Below are 10517 nucleotides of genomic sequence, written 5' to 3' on the forward strand. Positions count from 1 at the left end.
AGGAACATTTTTATACAATAACTGAAATTACTCAGCTGCCTGAGTGATTTGACCATACTGAGTAAAACCCTTGCTAGGAAGCCAAATTGCTGAGATTGGTCAGCTTCAAAATTCCACGGGAGTGTTTGGGTACAAAGAAATGGGAGACTCCCTAAAAAGGCCCACTTTTATTTTGCTGGCCATGGGTAGAGGGCAAATAGAATGGTCTTTGACTATTCTCTGGATTCTGACAATTCATTTGAAAAACAAAACGAAACAAATCTAACACATTTCTCTTCCCATGTCCTCCTGAAGTGCGGGGGAAGGGACTCTCACATTTGCAGAACCTACTTTTCCCAGCCACTGATGACATTCATCCTTCTTGAAATAGATTAAATTAAAGCATGTAGGAATGGTTTTAATGGTTTCGTTTGTTTGCCAGTCTTCCGAGCAAACACACATGCCAGAATATAGAAATAATAACCATATTGACTTTCTAGATGAACTCCAGTGGGGATAGCAGCAACATTCTTATGAGAGAAAACCCCATACATGAGGGTCTTATAAAGACAAAATTACAAGACCGCAAATACACCTCATTGAAAAGGAGGTGCATTTTCTATTGTTCAGACTCAGTATTCTGCAGGGCAGGAAGGTGGAGAATAGTATTAAAGGCATCTGCAAAGGAAATGAGCCTCCAAATCACCTTATTTGGTGCTTTAGTCAGAAAGGACACCTGCCTCATTCACCAAATAAACAGTTTATTTTCAGCCTTTTTATGAGATCAAGCCCCACTGCTCCGAGGAATGAATCAGAGGCATTACATTTACCACAAAAATAACTCAATGGAGGAAGCGATTTACCTCTTTCTTACTTTATCACATTAGAAAGAGCAAAGATTACAAGATCTATTTTTATTGCTTTATTGATCATGTCTGAATGCTGACCATATTTTTACTAAAGAAACAATGCTATATTCTCAATTCTCAAAATGAGTAGGCCAGATTTACTTAATCAAATCTATAGTAGGAAGTGGAGAGCTGAACAATGTACTAGCTGGTGTGTTTTGACTTCGCTGTCTCCATGGTGACATGCACGAACAAATTAAGAAAAATATGACCGATTTCTCTTTAGGGTAGGAATTTCCCAAATCTCATTTAGTCTAATTAGTTTTTAAAATAATGATATTTTAGATGCTTAAAATGTTTTCCCAGGAATTCTCATGCAAAAAAAAATCTATTGTATTTACTAACTTTGGCATAATTAAATGTCCACATTTCCAGAGTAAACCAGTTGTGGAATGAGAATTAGCAACTTGCACAAATTGAAGTGGTGAGCATTTCAACAAAGGCTGTGTTGGTAAGAAGCCAAAACAACTGTTAAAAAGTGAACAATTTAATTCAGCTGATTATTTTACATCATATCAATACCATTTCCCAAAACTATGGAAATATATTTTTAATTAAAATTTTATCTGATTTTAGGCAAATCATACTAGTCTACACAGGTTGTGTACTCGGGAAATTAACTGGAGTACAATGAAGGGCATAGCTACTGGAATCAAGGGGGCATTAAAATTGACACAGGCACTTTCTCCAACTACATTTAATCCTGAATATCTAGAAACTGCTTTCTATCAAAGGCCATAGTGAGACACATAACCCTTTCCTCAGCCGTGCTTTAGGGCAATGAGCAGAAAGCTACAGAACAGCTCAAGAACCTACCTGCTGTGTTGGGGTCCAAGAAAACAAAAAAGCAAAAAGCAAACCAATCCGTCAGCAATTGTATGGAGCATTCTGGAGGCACAGGGAAACTCCTTTCGCTCTGTAAGATTAGTACAAGGTTAGCTAGAGTGATGGGAAAGAGGTTTGTGAAGTGTCAGAAAAAAAAAGTGAAAAACCTGAGCTTTGAGCACCTGTACAGGAACAGCCAGAACCCTTTCTGCAATTGGTGTTAAATGACTGGACACAAGGAAGCAATTGTTCCTGCACCGACTACTGCATGATCCTGAGAAAAGGATCAAAAGACAATGCAGGAGCTGTGTGATGGGAAAGGGAAAACTTTGCCTAAGAGAGACAGAGAATTCCCTGAGACCCTCCAGGGTCTTTCACAGTTTGTCAGTGGAAAGGCTGGAGGCCTTGCTGAAGAAACATTTTGTGTATTTTGCTGTGAACACACACACACACACACACACACACACTGTTTACTAAACACATTCCATAGTGTACGGTCATCATTCTCAGTTAATAAAACTTCACAAAGTTCTGAATTTTAAGGCAATGTTGTTAAGGGTACACAGCTGATCCAAGAGTCTTTAAGTGACAATTTTAGTCAAGATTCTGCCACTCAAAGTAGGCAAACTAGTCACACATTTTGATAGCCTTGTGTCTGAACCAATCCTGCATCTGTGTGTACTGCACATGGCCCTAGGCTCTGTGGCCAATCCAGAGGACTCCTGCTGTCCATCAGTTCACAAGCCAGTGAACATTCATTCAACAGATAGGCAAGACTACAAAATGGATTTTCTCCTGGTGTTTGGAATAAGGAGAAACGAATTCCTTCTCGTCATTTACAACAACAAAAGTTTGAGTAAGTTTAGAAATATAAACAAATAGTTCAAGACAGAAGATTTAAAATTAAGATAAAGAAGTTAGCTGTTGATTCTCATTTTGTATATTAACAATGTATATATCAGCAGTGTTGTTAGAACTTCAGAAAATGCTTTTAAAACCACAGTACTAAATGTAAAAGCCAAAACTATAATGCTTCCACAAGAAAACATGGAATATCTTTTCAACCTTGGAAATGGCAAAGGTTTCTTAAACACACACACACACACACACACACACACACACACAAAACCACACAAAGCATCAACCATAAAAAATAAATAAATTGGACTTTATAACAATGAAAAGTCTGCTCATCAAAAGACACTATTAAGAAAAGACAAAGCAAGTCATAGACCGGGAGAAAATATGTAAGTATCTGTGCTTGACAGAATCTATAAAGAATTCATACAATCCAACAATAAAAATACAACTCAATTTTTTAAATGGGCAAAAGTCATGTGCAAATACTTACCAAAAGAAGATAAATAGATGGCCAAAAGATACATGAAAAGATGCTCAATATTATCAGTCATGAAGAAAATAAAAATAAAAACCACAGTGCGATATCATTCCATACTCACCAGAATAGCTAAATTTTAACAGACCGACTATACCAAGTGTTGATGAGAATGCAGAGTAACTGGGACTCTCATACATTGTTGGTAGGGATATAATATTGACCAACAAGTCTGAAAACAGTCTGACAATTTCTTGTAAAACTAAGCATACACCTACCTTATCACCTAGCAATTTCACTCATAGATATTTACCCAAGAAAAACAGAAACAAAAAGATTTGTATAAACCCTTGCTGGGTATCTCAGTTGCTTAGAACATCATCCTGATATGCCAAGGTTGGGGGTTTGATCCTTGGTCAGGGTACATACAAAAAAAAAACAATGATGCATAAATAAGTTGAACAACAAACCATGTTTCTCTCTCCATTTTTTATCTCTTTCTTTCTTCTGTCTCTAAAATCAATCAATAAAAAATTAGAAAAAAAGATTGATATATGAATATTTACAGCAGCTTTATTCATAACAGCCAAAAACTGAAAACAGCCCAGGTGTCCATGAATAGGAGAATGACTAAACAATTGTGGCCTATCCATTTAACCAAACACTTCTCAGTAAAAATGTCATAAACTACTTACACATGCAACAACGTGGGTCAATGTGAGAAATATGCTCAAAGCAGCCTTACTTTAAAGAGTACATACTATATATTTCCATTAGTGATGAGCCAGAAAAAAGTAAAAGAAAAACCTGAGTTCTAGAACAGACAGAAGTAATTTATGGTAATAAAAAATTTTAACAGTTATTATGTATGGTGAGTAGGGGGTGGGCATTGACTGGGAAGGAACTTGAGGGAACTTTCTGACATGATGGAAATGTTCTATATTTTGGTAGGAGTTTGGGTTACATTCACTCATATTCATCAAAAGTACATTTAAGATTTGTACATGTCACTATATATAAATGTTGCCTAAAAATCTGTAAACAAACATTGAACTCTAATTAGTGGTATGCATTTTGAAGTGTTTAGGAGTAAAGTGAATTGCTGCCTGCAACTTACTTTGAAATGCATTACAAAATATGATGGGTCCTGGCTGGGTGGCTCAGTTGGTTGGAGCATCGTCTCATACACCAAAAGGTTGTGAGTTCAATTCTGGTCAGGGTGCATACCTAGGTTCCAGGTTCAATCCCCAGTTGGGCCACATGTGGAAGGCAACTGAACAATGTCTCTTTCTCACATCTATGTTTTTCTTTCTCTCTCTCTCAGTCTCTCTCCCTTCCTTTTTCTAAAATCAATAAACATATCCTCAGATGAGGAATAATATATATATGTGTGTGTTATCTATATCAATCAACATATAGATTGACATAAATAAACAGAGGAATATATAAGTGATAAACAGAGGAATATATAAGTCATAAAAGCAAATTAGCAAAATGCTACTTGTAGAATTTAGGTGGTAGGTATTGGGAAAGAGGTTGTCCATTGTATAGTACTTTCTCTTTTTTCTGTGTTTGAAAATTTCATTTAAAAATGTTGAGAAAAACACACACACAAAGTTAAATATACACCTACCCTATGACCCAGCAGTTCCACTTCTAGGTATTTACCTAAAAGAAATAAAATATATGTCCACACAGAGACTTATAAAATAACTAGAGGCCTGGTGCACGAAATTCGTGCATGAGTAGGGTCCCTAGGCCTGGCCGGCGATCAGGGCTGATCTGCGGGGTGACTGGCAGGGTGATCCGGGGGGCCGCTGCTGGCACCCACCTTGGCTGGCCTGGCACGTCCTGCTCACCAGCCCCGCCCCCCACCGGTCACCTCTCTCTGCGGGGTGACTGGCGGGGTGATCGGAACAGTCAACCAGAACCCAGATTGCCTGAGCAGGGTGGGAATTAATTGGAAGGGGCATGACATGACTCTCTGGGGTGATGGAATTTGTGATTGGGGTTCTGGATACTTAGGTATACATGTGGACCAAAATTCATTGTATTGTACAGTCAAGATCCGTGCATTTCTATATATAAACTTTACCTAAGGTAGGGGAGGGGAAAGCCTGGGGAAGAAATCTCAAGTTGTAAATAGAATTGTCTTTCTCTGTGTGACTACAAATATCAATTTAGAGGCAGTAAGGAATTCTGAATAGGAGGCAAAGGTAACAGATTTGATGTCAGGAATCCAACTCTGATTAGTAGGACAGGTCTATTCTTTGAGATGTCCTGAGAGAGGAAAAGTCACTCCGTATTTCAAGGAGTTGTAAGATGAGAGACAATGGTAATATCTTAGTCAATTTGTGGACAATATAGATCTCAGCCCCAACTTCAATTGTAAAGGATTATGGCCACACTAGTGTCTTTTTTCCTTGTTTTAGGAAATGTACAGATTAAGTCCTGCTAGGGAAACTAGATGTCAAAAATAATGGATTAAAATCGTTGCCCTTTAACTCCCCCCAGGCCTTCTTTCAGAGTCTATTTTGTACATAAGGCAAAGAAGGTGGGCTAGCCGCTTTGTTTCCTAGTGCTCAGCAGGTTAGAAGAAGCAAATTAGAAATGGAAGGGAGGCAGTGAAATTGCCAAAGGCCGTCACTCAGACAGCAAGTGACAGCTCACAGCAGGCAGAAAGGATGAAACGAAGAAAGAAATATAAAAAGCCAACTTAAATACTCATGCATACAACAGTAAGCTGGGGACCCCCGCAGCTCAATTTATTTAAATAACTCCTGAGTGCACTGCAGTGTTTAACCGATCGGCCTGGAGTCTTTTCTTACGCCCTGAAAGAAGAACCAGGAATGTAATGGCATCCATTATACATTTTCTAAGAAGTCAGAGAATTGCTATAGTTTCCCCCAAATTTTCTTTTTTCCTTTTATTTTTATTAAAAATTTTTAATGTTGACATTCTTGCAGGTTTTCCTCTACCCCCCTCCCTGCTTTGCTCACTTCTACCCACCCCTTGGCCTTCTCCAAACTATTGTTCATGTCCATGGGGTGTGCACAAATGTTCTTTAGCTAATCCCTTCACCTTCTTTACCCCCAATTTTAATGCAATATGATTAAAACAATATTTAAACATGTCTGATTAGAGGGATAAACTTAAGTTATTAAAAAACATTGCTTCTGTAATGTACTTATTCCCTGACAACAACTTTTTATTTCTTTATATTTCTGGTGACGTTTGACCCATCAAAATCATACAACATTAGATGATAATGTCTTGAAAAAGAAAAATAGTGATAACATTTACCAAAGCTGATGTCTTGAACTTTTTATTTTCCAGAAGCAGTCTGTGAAATGTCATCCCTATTAGTCTATAAGGGCTTTATGTATTTAGACATGTCTTGGAATGCCTTTCTTCTGAATGTCAATCATTACGTCAGGCCAGACCTGAAAACATTTTTTAGCATTTTGTGAAAAGGCAATTCCATTTTGTGCATTTTATACTGGGTAGTGCCCTGGAGCCATCTCCCACTGAGTCTCAAGAGCCCACGGTGGCATCTCTTCCCAACCCTCCATTCAGCGACTTCCTGTTGTCAGCTTGAAGATGCCCTTGGTGGAAATATTTATACCATAAAATCAACAAACACTATACATCAGGGCTGTTTTCTCCTTTTCAGAAATTTGGTTGTTGAACATTTACCAGCACACCATGAATTATATCAGCTCCTTTAGATGCATTGGATGGTCTCAGATTCAATTGCCACCACCTGGGGCTCTTTCCCTGCGAAGAAGTGTAGATTGTTACAGCTGGTCAGGGAGTGCTCAGCACAATTGGTGAGGCTACAAAGTTTATTTTGTTACTTACATTTTATCAGGATCCAGCTAATCCAGTTTAATTTTTAAATTATGTGGGCAGTGGTGACAAAATAGATGGGAAATACGCTAAATTAAAAAGAACATAAAGTTTATAGGGTCAGTACTGTTTTAAAATATGACCCAAACAACACTTGCTTTAAGAAATCATATTACTTGCCCTATCTGGTTTGGCTCAGTGGATAGAGCATTGGCCTGAGGACTGAAAGGTCCCAGGTTTCATTCCGGTCAAGGGCACATGCCCAGGTTGCAGGCTTGGGCCCAGTATGGGGTGTGCAAGAGGCAGCCAATCAATGATACCTCTCATCATTGATGTTTCTCTCTCTCCCTCTCCTTTCTCTCAAATCAATAAAAATATATTTAAAAAAAGACAATCATATTACTTGCTAGATCCTTATAGGTTTAGAAGAAATAGACTAGTAACTGAAGCAAGTATTGGGTTGCAGTCTTCATATTTAGAATAGAAATCGATCACAAACCTCCATGGAGAATTGTTTTTATCAGGGAAGGTATAAACTCTCCCATTATCTGGCTATTTGATGCTCTTCAGATAGGCAAATTTAAAGCACTCACTCTACCCGTAGGTAATACTTGTGATTTCAGGGAATTCCAAAATGTCATTATTTATGTAAATTTAAGCTCATGACACGTATAATCTATTTACATTGATGTGAGAGAGAAACATTGATCCGTGACCTCCTGAACACATCCCAACCAAACACATCCCAACCAGGGATTGAACCCATAACCTAAGTAAGTGCCCTGACCGGGAATCCAACCTGCAACCTTTTGGTGTATAGGAGGACACTCTAACCAACTGAGCCACTGGCCAGAACTTCATCAGATTTTATTGCTTTGTAAACTTCAGGAACTATTGACTAGGGTCAGAATTATGATAAGAAAAACTCAAATAATTCTCTACTGCCTCTACAAATAATTTTTTTCTTGCCTCTTTAAATCTATGGGATGACTATTCATAAGCTTTCAAAGAGATTGATTGGCTATTCATTTCAGTCTCATGTTTCATCCTGCAAAGCAACAGATTTTAGAATGAAAAATATGTTTATCTAATAAATTCTTCTACTTAATGCAGTCAGTTCACCAAATTCTCTGAATAATTCCATCCATAATTTGAGTTCACAAATATTTATTGAATGTCTATTATAAGCAAAGCACTCTGCTGGTCATTACAGGAACATGAAAGGGTGGCCGAGATCTAGTTTCTGCCTTTAAGACATTTAATACAGAGTGAAGGGTAGACATTTACCATGTTAGAATCAATTGCTAATTTAAATTTTAAAAAACAAATACAATAAAATATTCAACTCCAAAGATATGAACAGACTATTCCAAGAAAAGAAAATATTTGAGAAAGAACTGGAATGTCAGCTCCTTAAGAGCAGAGCCTTCTTTATCAAGTTTTATTTATCAGTGAATATTTATCAAACGTATTTGTGGAGCCCGGCTGGGGTGCCTGAGTGGTTGAGCATTGACCCATGAACCAGGAAGTCACAGTTCAATTCCTGGTCAGGGCACAGCCCAATGCCTGGGTTGCGGGTTCAATCTCCAGTAGGGGACATGCAGGAGGCAGCCAATCAATGATTCTCATCATTGATGTTTCTCTCTCCCTCCCTCCCTCTCTCTCTCTCTCTCTCTCTCTCTCTCTCTCTCCCTCTTTCTTCCTCTCTGAAATCAATAAAAAATATGTATATTTTTAAAAGAATATTTGTTGAATATATCTTGTCCTTTTGAGTCATTTTTTTCCCTTTTTAAATAATTTGATTTTAGTAATTATGTACCAAAAGAACTAGTGAGGTTTAATTATTGAAGTACAGAGCCTTTTATTATTTATTTATTTATTTATTTATTTATTTACAGAGCCTTTTAAAAATAATTTTGAATAGGTTATCATGAATTTGAGGACCTTTGAGTCATTATTATAAGCATCTATGATCATGGAGTTTAAAAATAATAAGTAAAGGTCCCAGGATAGTAGGATGTCAAATAAACCAGTTCATTTTCCAGTGGTATATGCTATTAAGTTTTCTAAATTATTGCTTATATTCTTTTTCAACTTAGTTCATCTTTCCAATTCAGTAGGACACTTCAATTTCATCTGAAAAATAAGCCAATCAAAATGATTTGTCAGTGTACAAAACAATAATTCTACTTAAAATATAAAGCGCTGATCCCATTACTTAAATATTCTTCATTAAAATAACTTTATGCTTTCAGATATTAATAAATATTAAAATATATACAAAAAAGAAATCTAAATTCATAGGAGCGCTTTAATAGTTTGTCAAGTTCCTTAAATTGGAATGTTATCAGAAAAAAAAAAAAAGAGAGAGAAAACTAAAGCCAAAATATAGGCATATTGAAATCAAGAAAAAAATTGGGTGAATCCCAAAAAACACTACTTGTGAATTTGCCAAAACATTGTAAAATCTCATGTGAGATTTTGTTCCCCCTTCAAGTGTGATTTACTTAACCCAACAAATGTTGCTGACAACACAAGCACTAAATCTTTGAAACCACAGTTGGTCAGGAGGTAAAAGAAGCATTTTACTCTCAGGACTCCTTGCTGCCCACTGACTTCCCCCAACACAAATCTTTAGCCCCTCACTCCTACTTCCCTCCCCACCCTCACCTCACCTTCCACTCCTGGCAAAACAAAACAATACATAGATTACTCGGAGGCAAGCCATCTGGGCCAGGTCTTTTCAGTACTTAACCACTTGAGTAAGGCAGTCACGGGCCTCAGTTTCCTCATTTGTGAAACAGGTGAAAAAATCGAATCTTCCTGACAGATTTTCCAACAGGCCTGATGGATGTGAAAAAGAAACAGTAAAACCCTATGCAAAGATGGCTACTGTTTATTTTAGATTATATTTTCCCAAGCACTTTAAAGAAAGCTTAGATTTATGAAACCACATTATTGCAGGTCTTTTTCCCTTGGTTATATTGGGAAGTTCCAAAATTTCCCATGTTTCACCCATCAATTACATTACTTAATTAAGGACAAGGATAAGTGAATTAGTGGTTAAGTTATGGCACTGGGCATAATACTTCCTGTATTCTTATCTGACTTGGACATTATTTTGTTATTGCCTCAGGGAAAATCTTAATGTCTTAATTTTCTATAAAAATAAATACATATCAGGGATATTTACTTTGAAAGGAGGTCATGAGCCTTTGAATAGATTCAGATGAGAGGCTTCCTAAGTAAACTTTGTTCTTTGGAGCCAAATTTATTTCTAAAGCAATTTTTTAAATCATTTATTCAAAATAGATAGAAAAAAATTATTTTAATTGAGCTATTTACTTTGTCTTGGGCATTGTGATTACATTCTCATTCAATCTTTTCAAGCTGTGAGATGTACATATCTCTATGGCCATTTTTACAGATAAAGAATCTAAGACTCAATAATTTACCCAAAGACCACCAGATACAAAGGATAGAGCTTGGAGTAAAACTGACTTCTCTGTGATTTGAAATCCTAGCTCATTTTACTAGACCTCTGCTCATCACAGTATGGTCTGTAGCAAGGGAATTACCTGGACCTCATTAGAAATGCAGAATCTCAGGCTTCACCCCTT

Source organism: Myotis brandtii, unplaced genomic scaffold (genome assembly GCF_000412655.1).
Source record: "Myotis brandtii unplaced genomic scaffold, ASM41265v1 scaffold1423, whole genome shotgun sequence".
Taxonomy (NCBI): domain Eukaryota; kingdom Metazoa; phylum Chordata; class Mammalia; order Chiroptera; family Vespertilionidae; genus Myotis; species Myotis brandtii.